Here is a 19,674-nt window from a genome sequence, read left to right on the forward strand (position 1 = left end):
GGGCCACTTCTTACTTAATTCTTCATTTAACTGAAAGGCAATTTTATTAACATGCTTCTGTTATAAAGGGGATAGGTTAAGGAATTATTATTGTATAGTCTCCATTAAGGTTTTTGATTTCAGACTGCTCATTAAAAGGTATTTGACTGTTATTATAAAACAGAACACGTGGAGATGATGTACAAGGGTATTAACTGTGGTGTAATAAATTATGTAAATTCTATCTACCACCATTATGTTTTATGTTGGCCAAAAAGAGGGGAACAATCATTATTCCAGAAATAAAAAGAAATGTGGGACTGGATTATCCTCCGTTAGAATATGTCATGTATATGACATGAATACCGGTGTTGAGGAGCTAATTTGAATGCATAGCGGAAACTGAAAATACTTAATAATAAATACTAGTTTATTATGCTTTGTAAAAGAAACTGTTCAAAATGACAATCAATAAAATATAATACAAAATATAAAATGACACTCAGTTGAGTATATCGCGCACTTGTTTACAGGTCATACATAAACCAAAAAAGGAACGTATCGACCCTACAGGGTAAAATGCAAAGAATGTCAGCTTTGGTTTTGTATACCATGTCCATCAGTCATCTGACACCTGCCTTCTGGAAACATCAGTCCATTTGGGGGTATAGAGTGCTGCAGGAATGAGCTAAGACCAGTTAGTTAATAGTTAGTTAATAAGTTAGCATTTTTGCACCTGCAGTTCCCCCGTCACTGGGTTTTTGGTTAAATGTCTGAATCACAGTATGTGTTTCACACAAGTTTAGAAATATTCACGTTTTGTTTGAATTCTAAAGCATTCAAGTGGCTAAATGACACTACAGAGGCTGTCGGGGACATTAAACGTCATCGCCCGAACACGGAGACTCATCTACTCATTAACAAAACATGCAAGCCTCATAACCTTGTGTTTGACACGGAGCGTATTTTCTGCATCCGAAATCTAATTGAAAATGATGGGAACCAGGCTGATGCTAACTTCATCCCTGTAGCACTCTGTTGCACCAAGTAGGATTATTCTCTTAGCCAGCTAACTTCTAAAATAGCTGAACTTTTGGTAATAAATAGCAAAAATCACTACTTACCACTAAGTGACACCAAATAAAATCAAGTGACAAATGCACTGTCTGAACATATGGACATCAAATTTTAAAGTTGTGCCAACTCTAAAAATATTCAGCCCTATAGAGTCCTTTCTATTGCACTTTCACAAATATTGGAGCAGAGTTGGAGTCACATTAATAAAACAAATGATCGTACTATGGGTAAAGCTCCAGAAACACTGGATCCTACATTTCCCGTAATACATCTTGATAGCTTCTTTCTCTGAACTTCCCCTGCTTTGTAAATGATCAAACCCTGCGCCCCAATTTGTATCCCCAGCTTTCTGTCTCGAATGTTATTCTCCAGGCCCAGCAATTTAGAAGTTTATTTCAGACCCATGTATTTTCTCTGAAGCAGAGCAGTACTTGGTCTCATAGAAACATGAAGCATTTTTTTTTAAATCAGCCTGGTTGTCAGATGCAAATATTTACATAATAAACAATACATTCATGAACTAAGATATTTAACCTGTAATGTTACTGAAATCCATTGAACTCGATCGCATGTTAATAAATGTATGAAGTAACTGGGAATTAACATGTGAACTGATCACATGAAGTCATAGTGACTTGATCACTTGTGAACAGTATGGAACTCACGATACATCCTGCATTAACTCATCACGAATCATGCATTAGCATTACTTAAAGATCATCTCCACACATGCATTATGGCATACATAAAAATTCTCTGTCGTGTGTCTGACATGGTTTTTGCAGAAAAAATATATAAAAAGTTTAATTGCCACATTAAAAACCTTAAAATGGCCCCCACTCCTTCTCCAGCATTAGAAATTCCAGAATATATGAATATGCAAAAATTTGTAATTTCATAAGTTTAACTGCAGGTCACGAGATGTCTCCTCCTTCACTGAAAAATTCATTGTCAGTGTCTGAGCACTGGATGCTTCATGTTTCCACATCACACTTGTTTATGCTAAATATTGGACCAGGATTGACTTCTAAACTATTTGTGAAGTCACAACTCATGCTCGGAGGCCACGTCCTAAAAACAAGTTTTTCATTGAGCACAGAGAAAATTTACACTTGAGTAGCAGTGAATATGAACACAGCCTGCTAATGTCAAACTCTGCACAGACATTCAACTGTAGGAACATCTCTGCGACCTCACAATATGAAAGGTTACAGTGACCTTTGACCTCCAAAATCTAATCAGTTCACCCTCGAGTCTAAGTGTAGGTTAGTGCTAAATTTTGGTCACAAGATTTGAGGTCACAGTGACTTTGACCTTTGACATCCAAAATGTAATCAGTTTATCCTCGAGTCGAAGTCGTCATTTGTGCCAAATTTGAAGAAACTCCCTCAAGGCGATCTTGAGATACTGCTTTCACAATGCGCAACTTCACAGTGACCTTGACCTTTGACTTCCAAAATGTAATCAGTTCATCCTTTAGGACCGATGGACCAAATCTGAAGAAATTCCCTGAAGGCATTCTTGAGATGTCGCATTCACGAAACGTGAGGTTGCAGTGACCGTTGACCTTGGACCACCAAAATCTAATCAGTTCATCCCTGAGTGTATGTAGATATTTGTGCCTAATATAACCAAATTTCTTCACAGCGATCTTGAGATATTGCGTTCAAAAGATGTTAGGTTCCAGTGACCTTTGACCTTTGACCTTCAAAATCTATTCAGTTCATCCTTGAGTCGAAGTTTGGGTTTGTGCCGAATTTGATGAAAATCCCTTAAGGAGCTCTTGAGTTCATGAGGCAGGAGGTTGCTGTGACCTTTGACTTTTGACCCCCAAAATTGAATCAGGTCATCCTTGAGTCAGAGTTGACATTTGTGCAAAGTTTGAAGAAAACCCCTCAAAGCGTTCTTGAGATATCGCAGTCACAAGAAAAGCCCGGAGAGACATACTTACATACGTAAGGACAGATGGGCTGACAACCCGAAAACATAGTGCCTCCGGCCGTGGCTGTCACCGGCTCAGAGGCATAAAAATACCTTGTTCACTCGAGGGGGACTTTAAAGGACCCGTTCACCCAAAAATGAAAATTCAGTCATTATCCACTCACCCTCATGCTGATGGAAAGTCAGGTGTAGTCCACAAAACATTTCTGGAGCTTCACAGCAAAACAGTGTTGCAGCATTCTCCGAAAAAACCGAAGTAGATGGGGAAAAAACAACAGAAAAAAATCATTAAATAGTTCCACACAATTTGTCTAGCGTAATCCAAGTCCCTGGTAAAGGAAAAGTTATTATTTACATCCTCGACACGCGGTCGAGCTCCTGCACCCTCTTCAGACAGGGTGATGTAACGCTTTTAGCTTAGCAGCTACAGTGAAGATGAGCTTAAAACGCTTAAAAAAGGGTGTAAATAACATCTTTTCAAATAAATTTGGGATCTGGGAGCTTCCAGAGATTTGGATTACACCGTAAAAAGCTATATGTAGATATTTTATGTTTTGATTAAATGTTTTTGTCACATTTTAAAACAAGTCCCCTTCTACTTCAAGTTGTTAAGAAGAATGCTGCAACGATGTTTTGCTGCGAAGCTCCAGAAATGTTTTGTGGACTACGGAACTTCACCTGACTTTGCATCGGCAACGGGGGTGAGTGGACGGACTGATGACTGAATTTTCATTTCTGGGTGAACTGTTCCTTTAAGTAGGCTGATTTGTACCAAACACTGTTGCTACAGTTGGAGATACTGCTGCTACTACTTCTGCTGAGGCCTTTTTTCACTGCTGCCACTTCTAATAGTACTCTAATAGTCCCTGTTAATGGCTTCTGGTAGTGTCACAACTATAACTGTACAATAATAATACAAACAATTAGAGCTTTAATAACAACTAAATGAATGTATTTATAATTTGTATTGATGTTGCTGTGCTTATTATTGTTATTATTATTATTATTATTATCATGGGCAGTGTGTGTGTGTGTGTGTGTGTGTGTGTGTGTGTGCAGCAGCAGCAGCAGCAGCAGCAGGGTGAAGCTTGTTCCTTTAAGGGTGGTGTCAGCGGCAGCAGAGTAGGAGGAGTGTGGCTGTCTCCGCTCACTTCTCCACAGCGAGGGGACTGTGAGAATAAACAATCCCCTCAGACTGCACGCCACACACCTCAAGCCCGCTTTTCAGTCGCAGCACGTAAAAAGACGAGGCATCTTTTTGGACTAAACATTTTTGATTTTTTTTAAACCCTGCCTCGCCGTCCTCCCGTCCGCTGCCAGAGAGTGTCAAGACAGACGCGACCGTTTTCATTGGATTTGCCTCCTCCTGTCGAGTACTAACGATGCGCCTCTCCGGCTGACTGTGGGGTGGACAACGCAGGTAGGTGCTATAGATGAACGCACTGTCATATGTGGGGAATTATTAGTATTAGCGGCCGGGGGTGAAAAATACACGGGTGAGGCGGTGTCGAGGATTATAATGGGTTATTTCGTGTTTTTTTCGAGGGGCAGGAAAGAGCTGCCCGTGTGTCGTAAGGCGAGCAGAGGCGCGTATGGATACAGCGCTGAAAACGCTGCATAAAGAAGTGAATGGAGCTGGCTGTGTGCGGGGCTGAAGCCTCCTGTTTTAGCCCGCTAACTCGTTCACTTGTAACCGCCGAGGTCCGCACACCCTGGCCGACACATGACCACTGAATTCGGCCTACAACAGAGGGTTTTACTGTGAAATGAACGACACTTCCAGCGCGTTTATTCTCCACGGAGCGACCCGCGGCTAAACCCAACGAACCCGTCCTGCTACATCTCCGAAGTGTGTTGTAGCTCCTGGCCGTGTAAAAACCCTGGAGGGATGGAGGCTGAATTAACACACAGCGCACACAGTTGTAATGTAACGTCAGTACACTTAATGTAGTTCATCACATCGGGTCACAACAGGAGGCAGCCTCCTATCTGCGAGTCGTTTTAGCACCACCAACGGGAAACACCTCACAGTTGCACCGCTCTGTACATTATAGTGAGACGGGTTTTGAATGGACCTCAAGGCCTTGAAGAGGAGCTGGGCTGTGATTGTATGTGGACCCTGAATCCGAGGTGTTAAAATACAGCTTTGTCCTGGATGCAGTGAGAAATCTGCTTAGTCTCCCACACTCACACCGCACTGTGAGCTTCTTACATTTGGGGCTGAAATCTCTTTAAATGGTACACTACTGACTGATGGAGTGTGGGATTTGCCTTGCATATATCAGTGGTGTTATATCTGTGTGTGTTTTACATTGCAGTGCCCCTCAGGGGGAGTCGGTGACAATGGCAGTAGCCCCCGAGCATGAACAGTAAATACAAGGCAGGTGAAAGTAGCTGAAATGTTGCAAATCGTTATCTGTGTCTGTTGATACAACAAGTCTACATTACAGGCAGTATGAAGGGTAACATTTGGCCTGTCATCGCATGATAAACAGTCAAAGTCTGGAGTCATGACTTAGTTAATGATCCCCATTAATGCTCATTTTGTCGTGCTTTGTTACAACACACTCTAAAACATGTACTCGTCTGTAGCCGCTGGCTGGTCCATTCAGGTTTTTGGAAGGGCACTAGTTCAGTCTGCAGATGAAAGTGCGGTTGGTCCGTTGCAGCCTGTCACATCACTGTGTCATCATGTCAGATATGTTTTGATAGAGTTCAAAGACTTGGATGTTTTTCACTGGCTGCCAGAGAGGCTCTCTGAATGGCCTTTGCGTAGGTGTTCCCTTTCCTGAAATGTATTATTGCTTCACTGGACTTTGGATCAGCTCGGAGGCAGAAGGTCAGGGGCTGAAGTTTGCTGTGAGTTACAGGAAAGAGGGCAGAGTACGTCTCCAGTTCAGGTTCTAAAAGGGCAATTTACAAAGCTTCCTAACAGTGACCTGTTGGGATGTCGTAATATGAGGAGGATTAAACAAAAACAGTGTGTTCAGTTAATGTGCTACCTTTCACAGAGGCACTGTAACTCAGACTAACAATCTAAAGTGATGTGGAGAAAAGTCAAACTTCTTTAAAGCCTTCTAAATACTGTCTGTGTCTGGGGGTCTGCCTTTTAGCCTTTCTTTTGTTGAGCATTTAAGCTGCTTAATTATTTGACCCGAACTTACACAAGATGTTCAAGGTAGTTCAGCTTGTCCTCTTTTGCCATAGATAACTAAAACCTGCACATTTATAGCTCATCTTTAAAGTTGCAGAAGTACTTGTGTTTGAGCGGTGTGGCCTGTGTGCTGTAGCTCAGAGGATCCTCCTGTATGTACTGGATGTAGCTTGATTTGACTGGGATGTCTGCTATTGTCCAGGGAGCTGCTGTTGAGTGATGTGCAGTAGCCTACAACAGAACCAGAGGACATTCAAATGGCCAAATGCAAATGATGTCGAGGCTGCTGAACAGTCACAAGACTGGACTCTGGACTACTGCACTCTACTCTACTGCCTTTCATGACAACAAATCTTATCTGCCATCAAAACACCACTGCTGCTGTATGAAAGTGACATGTTTTGGCGCGAGTGTGTGATTGTGTTCACGCAGGTGTGTTCTGCATCTTTTTCTGCCCTTAATATAGAAGTAATTCCAGAATCACACTATTTGTTGCTGCTTAGTGACGTCCATTCTCCTGTAAATAATTTGATGTAATAGTGTATTTTTATCCCGGGTGATGCCACCGATACAGGAGTACCTGCCTTGGCACTTATCTCTACTAACAGCCTCTCTAACTGCTACCACTGTGCCGACTCAAGCCCCACTGTTTGTAAATCTGTCAGTCACAATAGCATGAGGCACGGCGCAGACGAAATCGAGGGCGGCATCCCGCTTTTTGATTGCCGAGATAGTCGGCGAAAAAACAAACTAATGTGCAATCTACCAGAACAAGTGTCATGCATTTACTGCAGAGTTTTTGATTTATTATAGACCTGGGAGCTGCCCAGCACTTGTGTTGTTGGCCACCGAACATTGTTCAAGGGCACTTTGACAGTAGATGTTGAGGAGTAGAAGTGCATTTCTCATCTACTTACGGGCCCGTACTGTCGGCCCGCTGAGGATCCAAACCTGAGACCTTTTGGCCACAAGCTCATTTCTCTAATTGTTTGGGCTCTATAATATTTGTGTGGAGCATGCATTAAGCCAAATCATTTTATTGTTCCATTTATTGTTTGTTTATTCAGTAGACACTCTCTGCTAATGACAGTCGTCACTACTACTGCTGTTATTGGGCCGAGATTTACACCGCAACAATTATGCTGTAAATTTAATATTCGGACCAAGACATTTGTCTCAAATTTACGAGACCGAAACACAACGTTGTGTTTGAAATGATCCCTTTTCAGTATCTCACTACTGAGAGGATGTTAGCACTCCTTAGCATCTTGACTCTCTTCTGCGCCTCCTCCTCCTCCACACCTCTTATCTCTCACTGGATTTCACACAAGTATTATACAGACTGCAGCATCATACTCGCAAGTCTTGATACCACAACAAGGCCAGATTGCATAAAATTGGACTGGAAAATGTCCTGTAATGGATATGAAGAAGACGAAGCTAAAATGTCAAGGCTTGACTGATGAAAGTGTAAACACACACAGATGGATTTAGCGACTGAAGCCAACATAACTGAATAAGAAATGAATATATAATAGAAAACTACCAGCGGAGCTCTGCTATTCTAAGCTCGTCCTACATCCATATTGGGCTGATATTGGGAAATTTACATTATCAGCTGTTTATCGTGTCTGAGGAATTATAGCCGATAAATACAGACTTTAATACATTTGTGATTGGCCACACAACACAGGGGTGAAGAAGAGGAAGGACGCAGTACTTGTCCTGCAAAGGTTCAGAAAAGGAGATTTAACATAGAAAATCTTATGAGAGCTGTGGAATATTGAATCATCCACCTTTGCTCACTACGTCTCAGCCTCTCCTACCTTCAGGTGTGTAGAAACTACAGGTTAGGAACTTCTTTTTAAAATACAAAAATGTGAAATTATATGTGAACTTATCGGTATTGGCCAAAACAAGCAGGTAATTATCAGTTATCAGTAGCGGCTGAAAAGAAAATCCATGTCATGCACCCCTACTTCAATCAAAGAGGCACGCAGACATCTTCTGTTTACTCATTATACGGCATTTTAGTGTATTTTATCAGATTATTCTGCCACTAGAGCACCCAAAGAATGAGGCTGCATCAGAAAGCAAGGTGCAAAACTCCTGAAGTCAATTTTTCTGTCTGAAATAAGATCATTGTGTGGGCAGTTTTGGAGTATTCCCATTGTGTGCTGCTAAGAAGATAGGGTTTAGTGAGGGCTCTCAGTTATAGCAGCACTATCTCATTCTGAGACAATCACTCCGGCTCCTGTTGGTGCTTCTGTCATGAACAGAAGGCAACCAAAGTCAATGGGACTCATTTTGATGACAAGGCAGGAACTGCTAAATGCGTCTTTACAGCCATCGCTCCTGGATGCGGAGCTGGAATGACGAAATGCGAGGAAGAAAGATGGACGCCTCCGCTGCAACCCCTGAGAGCTATACTAGCCAGAGCTCATCTGTTGAATGACTCCCCCCTCCTCCTCCTCCTCCTCCTCCTCCTCCCCCTCCTCCTCTCTCTTCACCCTCACCTCCAACTCTCCACCCCTCTGCCTTCGCACTTCACCTTGGCCTTGGCGCAATGACAGGCCCCTCAATTATCTCCACCGATTGATCGCTGCTGATTGCAATTGCCGTGAATTATTTAGACTTTGCTGAAATTGCTCACTAAAGGGGAGGGAGACCAAAAAGAGAAAGATATTGTCGGCCAAACAAATTACACATTACCCACATGAAGCATCGGCCCATTACGAAAACAACAGCTGTGGAAGCCGAACTGTGCCGATCAATGAAGCAGGGCAGGGAAACGGCATCAAGCTACCTTGTGCTGTGGTAACGGAGCGACCAGCTCAGCACCAAATCTCCACCGCCCCTCTCCTCTGGTACGTTAAGTAAAGACTGAGGAGATGTAGCGTGGAGCAGCAGACCTCCTGGGTGATGTGAGAGGAGCTGACTCTTTCACTGGCCGGGCTGGTGTGGTCACAGCAGAGGAGCGGAGTGGAACTGACTCCCTCCCTCGCTCCTCTCCCTCCTTCTCTGCCTCTCGTGCTCCTGTAGCAGAGCTGCTGCCCCCGGGCTGTAGAGGTGCAGTAGGAAGGTTTCTCTACCATTGTGGCAAGCGTGCTGCCAGGATGCTGCAGTCAGACGAAGGGGAAGGTCTCTGCTTTGCCACAAGCGGGCCAATGTCACAGGCGTGACTGAGTGGGCGGACTGCAAGGGGAATGAGGACAGACGCTCATAGATGGCAGGAATACCCAAGCTGTGTGTGTGCATGTGATGAAGAGCGTCTGTCTTGTTGTTTTCGCAAAGGCTAAAGATGCTAGATACTTGTCTGCTTTTTTGAAGCTTTTGTTTAGCTGCAACAGTCACAGGATGTACGAAATTAAGTCTGTGATAATACAGTCATTGACCTTAAAGATCATAGCACACATGGATTCACGTGAGCTTGTGTCACGCGTCGCTCAAACAAAACAGCTCCTGACAGGCGTCAGACAAGGCTGCTGCACCTTGTGTACCGAATGCTATTTGTGTTGCCTCCAAATGTATTATCGCATACATGTCCCTGGCATGGTCTAAGAAGCCTAAGGGTTGAAGGCTAGGACGGGTCACCAAGTCCAAGGACTGAGGTCGGCTGTTATTCAACTGTCTTATTTTAACCAGGTTATGTGGCAGGCGTGCAGGGGAGAAGCCGGGGCTAAGTGAAAATGCCACTCATTCCTGAAGAGTCCCTGGCCTCGTCAAGGTTAGTGGCTTGTCTTTGTAAGTTGAGGGATTGATGCATGAGCCTGTCTGGCGCTGAATTCAAAGTCCAAAGCTGTCACAGGCAGCAGCTCTCCTTCCACTCCCCCCTCCAACCTCCCTCCCTCCCTCCCTCCCTCTCTTTGCAGGCTATCACAGGGCCCCGTCCTTCCCAACTTCTTAGCAGCCTGTCCTTTTGGGAACCTTGAGCAGCCCAGGCAAGGACACAGCGTCTGGTGCAGTAAGCCTGTGCAGAGGGGGAGGCTTTACGTAACGTTCTGCTTTAAACATGGGTGTATGACTTCCCTGACACGGAGCAGTGCGGTGCAGAGCTGCACAGCTCACAGCACATGTCCCCTCGGCCCCCCCTGGACAAGGAGGGGGCAAAGAGATCCCTGCAACTTAATTATATCTTTCTCTTTTAAAAGCTTTCGTTTGAAATTAAATTTTCCCAGGCAATTAACTAAAGAGGAGTTTTCAGAATTTATGAATGAATGATGGATATATTGCACAGGACGACAGGGGAGGGAGGGTGGGAGGGAGGGAGGCGGAGGGGGATGCATATGCAGTATATGCTGTGAGGTTGTGTCTCTGAGATTTATTTCCATTGTGAAACGGGTGAAGTTCGGGGAAATTCAGGCATCATTAAACTTTGTACCTGAGAGCTGCTCTTTTATGCCACGGCTGCTACAACACTTCTGAGTTCATAGTACACCATTCTACTGTCAATATTTGGGTTATTTTCAGTACAACCCTGTGAACGCCCGCATACTTTCACATTGCTCTGCTTTTCAGGATGGAGGTGGGGTTTTCCCACTCTCTCTCGTTCATTCAGCCCCACATCTTACAGAAGTTGGATGTAACTTCCTGAATGATGTTACATGCTGCACACCCCAAATCCTCTTTTGGCTTGAACTGTAATTGTGTAACTTTTTGGCTTCTAGTGATGAGCTGAATTGTTGCTGGGCAACAAGGGACCTGTGCGGGTGGCCGTGGAGAGTCTGAGCTATGTGAGTTCAGATAGATCTGCAGCACATTATCCGGATTCCCAAAAGAGGAATGTCACTGAATCCCCCTTGAAATACCTTCTTTTTTGCATATTATTCCAGGCTTGATGATTTGTCATTCGGCTTTAATAATATTCCATTAGAGTCTGCCTTCTGAGATGCATAAAGACCGGCCCTGTAATGGCTCTGACATTACAGGCTCCCTTCACTCCATTTGAAATTTGTCAATGAATACATAAATGACTCATTGCACTTTCAATAAACATCTTTTAACAGACGGTGGTTAAATAAGTGGCACATCTCTAAATTAAAAAATGAATGCACTCCGACGCCACAAAGCAAGGAGCGAGGACATTTGGCATAACCCCCGTCCCCCTCTTTCACTCAGAGTGGTCTCTTGAATTTCTGAAACATGCTGTCCTTTTGTGAAGCTCCAGCCCACTTTTAAATCCATTAGTGAGGTGGCGTTATTCAGCGGCTCCTCACTGGAGCTGGGTAAACAGACCGAGAGACTGTGGTTCAGACTTACAGCTCTCCCATAACTGTGTTAGGAGGCGCACAGTAGCAGAGAGGCCATTTGAGAGGAGATGGAGAGCACTGGGCTGATGACTGGAGGCAGCCATATGACCTATTACTTTGGGAAAATGGACTGGTGACCAGAAGATTGCTGGCTCATACTCTGCTCACCCTCTGCCCTTGAGCAAAGGCAATTAACCTGGATTCCTCCAGTAAATATCCAGCTGTAGAAATAGAAAGAGATGTGCAAGAGTGATAATCGTGTAAGTGACTTTGAATAAAAGTGTCCACTAAGCAGGAAGATTAATACAGCTAATAGAATCATAGCTTGTGTTTTCAAGTTATCAAGGACCCAGGACTGCTGAACATGTAGAGGAGTACGTAGTCACCCCTCCCCCCCCCCCCCTGTCTTTGTGCACTCTTATACACACACTCATTCACATACTTCTCTCTTTTCCTGTAGCTTTAAGTCTAAAGCATGACCTTGACCTGATTGCTCAGGGGCTTTTTAAGTAACTCTCCAGAAGGCGATCCAATCATATGACACCCTTCACCCAGCCTCACCCCCTATCCTCTCTCCTGACCTTGTATGTCTATGAGGACGGGGGGGTGGAGACACTCTTGCATGCAGCTGCAGGGGCTGTCATTCAATTGGGTAATCGCCCCAAGGTCAAACAGGGTCAAGGTCGTGTCAGAAAGAGCGCCGTGGCTCCAGCAATCCCCGCCGCTATCGGAATTTGGGAATCGCCAGCCACAAGTTTCCGCCTGGTTTGACTGTGGTGACGAAGTGAGCAGGTTTAGTCATCCTCTCAATTCTTAATCACTGATACCAGCATATGTCAGGGAAAGGTTGTTTCATGTCCAGAGTGATTCATGTCCAGAGTGAGCTGGCTGCTAGGATTTGTGTTATTGCAGTTGCCTTCACTCACTCCCTACAGCTGCCCCGCTGTTTAAACCACGCTGGCTCACTGTCTCGCTTCAGAGCACGCTACTGTCTCTGCTTCAGAGTATTTTTATGCTAGTACGTTAACATTTCTGCCCCCTGGATATGTTTACCATATGGCTGGGTAGATCAGGATCCAGGCCCACTTTGTTAAAACATGCAATCATACATCCAAGACAAATGTCAGTCTTTTTACATGTGATTGAATCACTTTTCACTTCTTGGATTCTGGATATTGCGCTATGCTTTGTCTTTAAACTATAGTTGTAGGATTGGAGAATCAGAGGGAGGCACTGTTTCCACCAGATCCTTTTAGGTTGGTTGCAGACTAGTATCATTTTTATGATTATTATGACAGTAATATGTTTCCATATAGCGTGTTTAGTGCGAGAAAAAGAGACATTTTAAACCACAGCTGAATTTTAAATGTAACATCCAAATCAGGCGTGGACCTAATGACTATTTCATTAATAAATAATCTGCTTATGAATACACTGGATAAACAAACTGACTTTAAAGGACAACACAATTTCATACTATTTCACTCTATTATATTTTAAAATTGCAGGACCCTTGTTTCAAACTGTGTTCTGGGGAACTTATTTCACTGTGAGGACGACTTGTTTATTCAGTTATGGAAATGTATAAAATAAATTATTCAGAGCTTGTGTTATCACCTTATTAATGTGGTATTAACTTTCTGAGTTTGAATTTCTTTTCCAAAACTGCATAGTGCACCTTTAGTAGATTATCAAATTACTGTAGTTGGCAACAGATTGTCTTTCCTTGACTAATCGTTGCAGCTCTAATCCAAATGATACATAATGTAATGTATGTAATGTACCATAAAAATGCATATTGGAATGGACTGAAATAGAATTCAGTAAACCAAAGTTGTTTGACATTTTGTCAGGTGATGAAAAACAACCCGTGATGTCATCAATGCACCTACTGTAAATACATATATTAGTTGAATTAAATGTTAATCCACCCCCTGATATAAATGTAACACTGTATCTGACATGAGGGACCTCCTGGCTGCACACAGGGTCTCGGGAACCTATATGACAAAGCAAAGACTAATTTCCAGACTTGTTGTCACAGAAATGTCCTCGTTCTTCACTCTCTGTGGAGCCAAGTGTCATTAATTCTCAAATGCTGTGCTTCCTATTTTATCGTAGTGTTATTAGAAAACAGGCAGAAACATGCCAGCTTTAATAAAACAGTTCTGGACGGAGTATGGCATTATACAAGACTGTTGTCATTGTCAGGATGGACAGAGAGGCATTAGCAGAAGATCCAGATCAGCATATGTCCTGTATCTAACAACTGATTGAATAAGTGTTCTTACTTTTTCATTTTTCTCTTGTCTTGACAAATATTGCAGTTTTAATTTGGTACTTGTTTATCAGGCGTTTTATTATTATCTCGGATGGCCCCAGTGGGAATCAGACTGCAGATCCTGGTATTGTTAGCGCAGTCCTCTCCCCTGTGGTCCCAACACTTCATAAGCTCTCTTGATTGTGTGCAGAGACTTGTCTTATTAGACACAACTAAAATGAAGGTGATCTCCTGCTAGGAGTTGACATTTAAAATCAGACATCAATTGCTGCCCGCGTGGATACACCTTTAGCTCACGCACACACACACACACACACACACACACACACACACAAAGGAGCCGACAGGAACCTGTAGCATGTACTTGTTGGATGTTGACTTTTTCAGCTGCTCTTGTATAACTGCATTATGTCCAAAGAGAGCAGCACGACAACTTGCTAACTCATATGTCACTTTAAGTTAAGCCTTGTTTGGGTTATAAAAGGTAATGGAAGCTACAGTAAAGCTTGTATAACGTGTGAGATCTCTCTTTTTTGCACGCACACACACCTAGGCTGAGCACAGGAGCGGTGTGCTTGTGTAACTGTGTTTACACGTCTGGGGCTGGTGCTGGCACAGGAGCCAGACGAATGTGGTTTATCCAGGGCCTCTTTCTCTCTAAGCCACCTTCCCTTCCATTCAGCGTTGACCTTGGTGCTTATGAGGAGGCAGGGCTTGACCTACATCCACCCCCTTAACTGGAACTAGAACCTCCACCAGCCCCTGCCGAATAAAGAGACCTGACACCCTATCCTGCTCGCTTCAACAGCCATTTTCTCTCTGTCTCCGGACCTATTTGCTGCACTTTACACATGAAAGTAAGAAACAGCAGAGCTCCATGGTTTTTGCAGCGTGTCTGGCAGCAGAGAAAAGTGGAGCAGCGGGCTCCATGACTCGTCTCTGAGGCACCAACATGTCTGTGTGCACTGGGTCACCATTAGCACGCAGGGGCTTAGCACCGGGCTGGTGAGAGTTTAGCGGCAGGTCAACCCTCCTCTGGTTTTTAAAGTGGAGTGTCAAACTGTGGCTGATGCAAATGAGTACACACGCATACACATGTAGTCGCTAGCATCTGGTGGGACTAATGTTCGTGTGCGAGCAAACAGTGTGACACTGGGGTGCTAACATAAGGCACGCTAATATTCTGAGAGCTATTTGACAGTCTATTTGTAAAAGGTTTGGGTAACCAAATTTTTTGGATTTGCGTACATGAGTCCTGCTGTGGTTTCAGAAGGGCTAAGATGTGTAAAATCATTGTAACACGTAGTGACGAGTACAAAGCTACTGCTGTTTGATCTCACTTTATTTCACTTTTTAATCAAAATATTTCTTAAAGGTCATCTCCACCAATTTTACACACTGAAATATGTTTGCAGGTCTTGAGGAGTACTACTGCATATGTGAAAAGGTTGATGTCACTCAGCAGCTAAGTTGCATTGTGGGTAATGTAGGTGACAGGTTGAAGTATGTGTGGAATAAAAAAGGTGATACCTCTGGTTCTGCTGTATCGATTTTGATCATTTTGTTTTTAAACAGTCCCTAATGAGTAACAGTGTTATAGGAGTGGGATGCTAGACCAGTTCACTGCGTTTAAAAACCTGGTGCATACATTACCCACCATGCAACTTAGCCACTGAGTGACATCACCATTACATGCAGCTTCCTCTGGAGCCACAAAAGGTTTGATGCTACTGTTTTTACATATGCAGTTGTATTCCTCAAGACCTGTAAACACAACTAAAAGTGTCGAACTGGTGGAGTCTTGCTTTATAGGCCATACACTGTTTGATATTCATGACAAAACACAATATTTAACCAAACACCAAATCCAACACTACAAAAATATATTGAATTAGACATTATGGATAAGTACCCGGAGTGCAATTAATAGTGGAATGTAACAAAGTACATTTACTTGAGCACAGATCTTAAGTACAATTTTGAGGTACCTGTACTTGCAACTTTATATTTCCACTTCACTATGTTTTGGAGGCAAAGATTGTACTTTTACTCCACTACATTTATTTCATAACTTTAGGTACGAGTTACTTTTCAGATTCCATGCTGCGTCAGGGCCAAAGTAGTGCTTTTTAAATGAACTTATACAACATTTGGATGAAAAAAACAAAAAAAACACTGATTGGTAAAATCAGAAAAAATACTGAATTTCGGATCTAATGATCAGCCGGGTCGCTTATCAGTCAAAATATAGTACACAGTATGTATGTTAATATACATATAGTTTACTTTCATTTGTATTTTTGATACTATATATTTACAGCCAGAAAATTACATTGGACACTATCCAAAATGACATTGGATAACTTTACTCGGATACTACATCAGATACTTTAAGACTTTGACTCAAGTACTATTACTATGGGTGACATTCACTTTAACCGAAGTTATATTTTAAAACGATGTCTTTTATTCACGTTTGACTATTAGGGACTTTTTACAACACTGAATGCAATCAATATAATTGCTCTCTTTTACATTCAGAGCTTAGTCTGCAGCGGTGCCAAAGACTAAAAGTATAAAAGAAAAGGTAGCACGCTGCAGCTGAAGTAGTATTGTTCAGTTCAGTCAGTCTCTTTAAAGGTAAAAGGTTTTTCAAAGGTAATAATTAAATGTCACTCTCACAGTTACAAATATAGCTCTTGAACAGAAGCTAAACAAAGGTTGCTAAGCGACACCGAGGCAGTGAGTGATGAGTGATGATTTTTGGCCGCTGCATTAATATTTAAATTAGCAGTCAAAGATGTGCGTTGATTAGATATTTCACAATGGCTTCGAATAGGAATCCGACAGTGATACAGATTGCAGAACAAACTATCTGTTTTTATAAATGAATGAAACTCTCAGCTGTTGTCGGAGGAACGTGCCTGTCGAGGAGAGGAGAGCCGTGCTTAATGTATGGAGGGATTACAAAAGCAATGCATGAGTGAGCGCGGCTTAATGAGGGAAGGGTTTGCATGAGAGCACCGTGCGTGATCTGAGATATATCATGAGCTGTCCTATCCCCACACGGAGGCATTCGAGGGGGCCAGTGTCATGCTACCAGGCATTAGGGCAGCTCAGCTCAGCTAGCCCCGTAATATCTCCACCAGCCAAGAACGGCTCATAATTTTTCTGGCTGGATGACATGTCATACCTTCATGGGTGTTAAATGACTGCAAAAAGCAGTGTGTATGTCTGCGTTTAAATAAGGCAGAGGATCCCATTTAGCATTCTGAGTAAGACATGAGATAATGGCCACCTAGAAGACGAGATGTAGAAATTAGGTGGTGGGGTGCACTGTGGATGGTGTTTAACCTCAGGAGCAGTTGTTGTATCAAGGCGTGGGAGGGGTTTTACCAAACATACAGCAAGCCAACTGATAAGGGTTGCCTCTAATCCAAAGGCCACAGGAAAGCATCGCTAAAATGCAGGGACCCATCACAGAGACGCGTCTGAGTGGGTCATTTTTAACTTCTTTTCTTCCTTTGTTTCCCTCCCTCTCTCCCTTTTACTGTCTCCCTCGATCATGCTCTGCAGAACTCCTTGCACGATCTTAGGGAGGGGAGAGAAAAAAAAAGAAGAAGAAAAGTGGGTCAGGGCGACCTATTTTTTTTCCCACAGTTCACGGAGGCAGAGGGTGGCGGTGTTATCGTCAGTTAGACGAGGAGCAGGGCCTGATGGGGAGGCAGGGCCTTGTCGCGAGACGCAGCCACTCAGAACTGGGTCAGCAGCAGAGGCTACGTCTTGTAAACGGCTTGTCATACTGGGGAGAAAAGCTGCAAATGAACCATAGATTATACGCCCCAAGCTGAGCACTGAGGTCTCTCCTCACTCCCCAGCCCCACACTTCAAAAAACACACGCACATATAAGCCTTACAGTAGCGCAGGAGTCTCTGAAGCACTGCCACCTCCTATAAGTTCCTCTCTTCCCCTCTCAGTCTCCAGTAATAGCGTTTGATTACTGCAGTCAGACCTGACAGGCTCAAAGCCCGAGCCACACACACTTTTAAGTAAAGGATCCTTTCACATTTCTCTCTCTCTGACACACGGGTTGCTGTTTGCTAAATATAGTGCGCTTTCTCCCAGATTTGCCTGACTTTATTCAGGTCAGGTTATTTACTGTACCAAGTTCAACTGTGGTTTAGAAATGAGCAATACAGATGCTTATTCAGCTGCAGTGACCTCTTTGCATATCATCTGTGCCAAAGCCAGACATGTGAATACTGAATAGATAATATGCCTACATGATCCCTCATGAGATATGATTCTTTTTTCTGACCAAAAAAAAAAAAAGGCTTTCATTTAACTCATTCTGGTTAACTTTTCAAAGGAACCTCAGTATCACTGCAGTGCCAGCTAAACCGACTGATGGTTGATGTTATGTTAGAGGAAGAATTAGTGGTAGGTCAGATTTGCTCATGTGGATTTTTGGCAGGTTGCCCTCAAGCCGCGGGGAAGATATAATCCACGGTCACCATATATTTTTGATATTGATTTCTAATGGGTCTGTGCCACGGCTCGTTGTTTCATATCCTTTGTGTCTCCGACAGACAAAGCGGGATAAACACTGGGTTTGATCTCCTCCTCACAAATAATTGCTGTGGCTGTTGTTTTGAGCTAAGACCTTAGAACTGAATATCTGGGCTTATTCTTGCATTGGGGTCTGCTTATGGAGCAATGCAATTTTCAGGCAGTAGAGCTCACTCATATTTCACTATGTGGAACAAATCTGCCTGTAATGAATCTCCCAGGACACTGTGGTGTCTCCACAACCCAGCCTGCTTTTTGGCTCTTCTGCGGGGGAGATCTATAGTGGGCATTTTAATATTTCAACACACCCTGATATGAAAACTAGATTTTCGTGTTGGATGGGAGGGATTTCACTCCAAATAAACACAGGCTTCGTTAGAGTTGGTGTCTTTTTTTTCTGCCTGTATCAGTCCCGACTAATGCTAATCATATTGGTTTCGCTCCGTGTAAAAACAGCCTTATTAGCAAAGGTGTCACACTAACAAACATAACATAATATCCCGAGGTGGGGCTAAACATGGCGGGGGATCGGATTAGCAGCAAGACTCCGGTTAGTACACACACCCGGCTCTCCTCGGTGCCACAGCTCCCGAGCACTGCCACTGCCGGGCAGCAGACCTGTCTAATGTTATTCTTAGCCCCAGAACTTCATGTCTCTGCGCGAAAGCCCCTTAACGCTAATTGAGGAGACTGCTCATGGCTCACGTCGCTCAACAACAGCCTCTGAGGGGGTGTATACGTGTCGTCGTCTGTCTACGTGTGTGTGTGTGTGTGTGTGTGTGTGTGTGTGTGTGTGTGTGTGTGTGTGTGTGTGTGTGTGTGTGTGTGTGTGAAGGTGAGGCATGCTGAGCTGTAAACCAGTCAGAACCAGTACTTGGCCACTCCAGCCAGTGTTGTGTTGGGTTTTTTTTTTTTTTTTACGATAGGGAGCCACAACAGTGCCTTTAGCAGATGGTTTCCAGCAGGCCTGCGTATGACATGTGATAACATTACAGTTTGGAAAGGTCAGGCATGAAGAGAACCAGTAGGAGGGCTAGACCAGTCTCAGAGTGTCCAAACCTCCAATACAGTCCTGTGCTCACACACTGTTATGGAGTGTACGAGCCTTATGTTCAAAAGAAAAGGCCTTTCATGATTTTCCCAACACCCAGTATTGAACACATTGCTAACAAGGCAATGCAAATATTTACTGTATTACTTGAACCTTGGTGGCCTGAGTTGCAGTCGCAGGGAGGGTGCCGCAATATTTGCATACTGATAAAAGCCGTCTTTGTTGCTTTTACAGTAGACGACGCTCAGTAACTCTAATGCAAGAGTAGTTTGACAGTGCAGAGCCAGACTTTGGACTGTGGACCACGGTGTTCTCTTTAAAAAAACAGAGGTCTTCTTTTGGACCCAGCAGGTCATCATCAACCTGTCAAAA

The 19,674-nt window shown here is 43.5% G+C and overlaps 1 protein-coding gene across 1 annotated transcript in view; it reads left to right on the forward strand.

Annotated features, from left to right (window-relative positions):
• Window positions 1-4,191: 4,191 nt before the first annotated feature.
• The window catches only part of nrip1b (nuclear receptor interacting protein 1b), a 38,595-nt gene continuing 23,112 nt past the window's right edge, over window positions 4,192-19,674 (forward strand). The window contains exon 1 of the mRNA XM_073479104.1: window positions 4,192-4,417. The gene's annotated coding sequence lies outside the window, so the exon portion shown is untranslated. The remainder of the gene's footprint in view (window positions 4,418-19,674) is intronic.

Source organism: Pagrus major, chromosome 13, assembly GCF_040436345.1.
Source record: "Pagrus major chromosome 13, Pma_NU_1.0".
NCBI classification, from domain to species: Eukaryota; Metazoa; Chordata; class Actinopteri; order Spariformes; family Sparidae; genus Pagrus; species Pagrus major.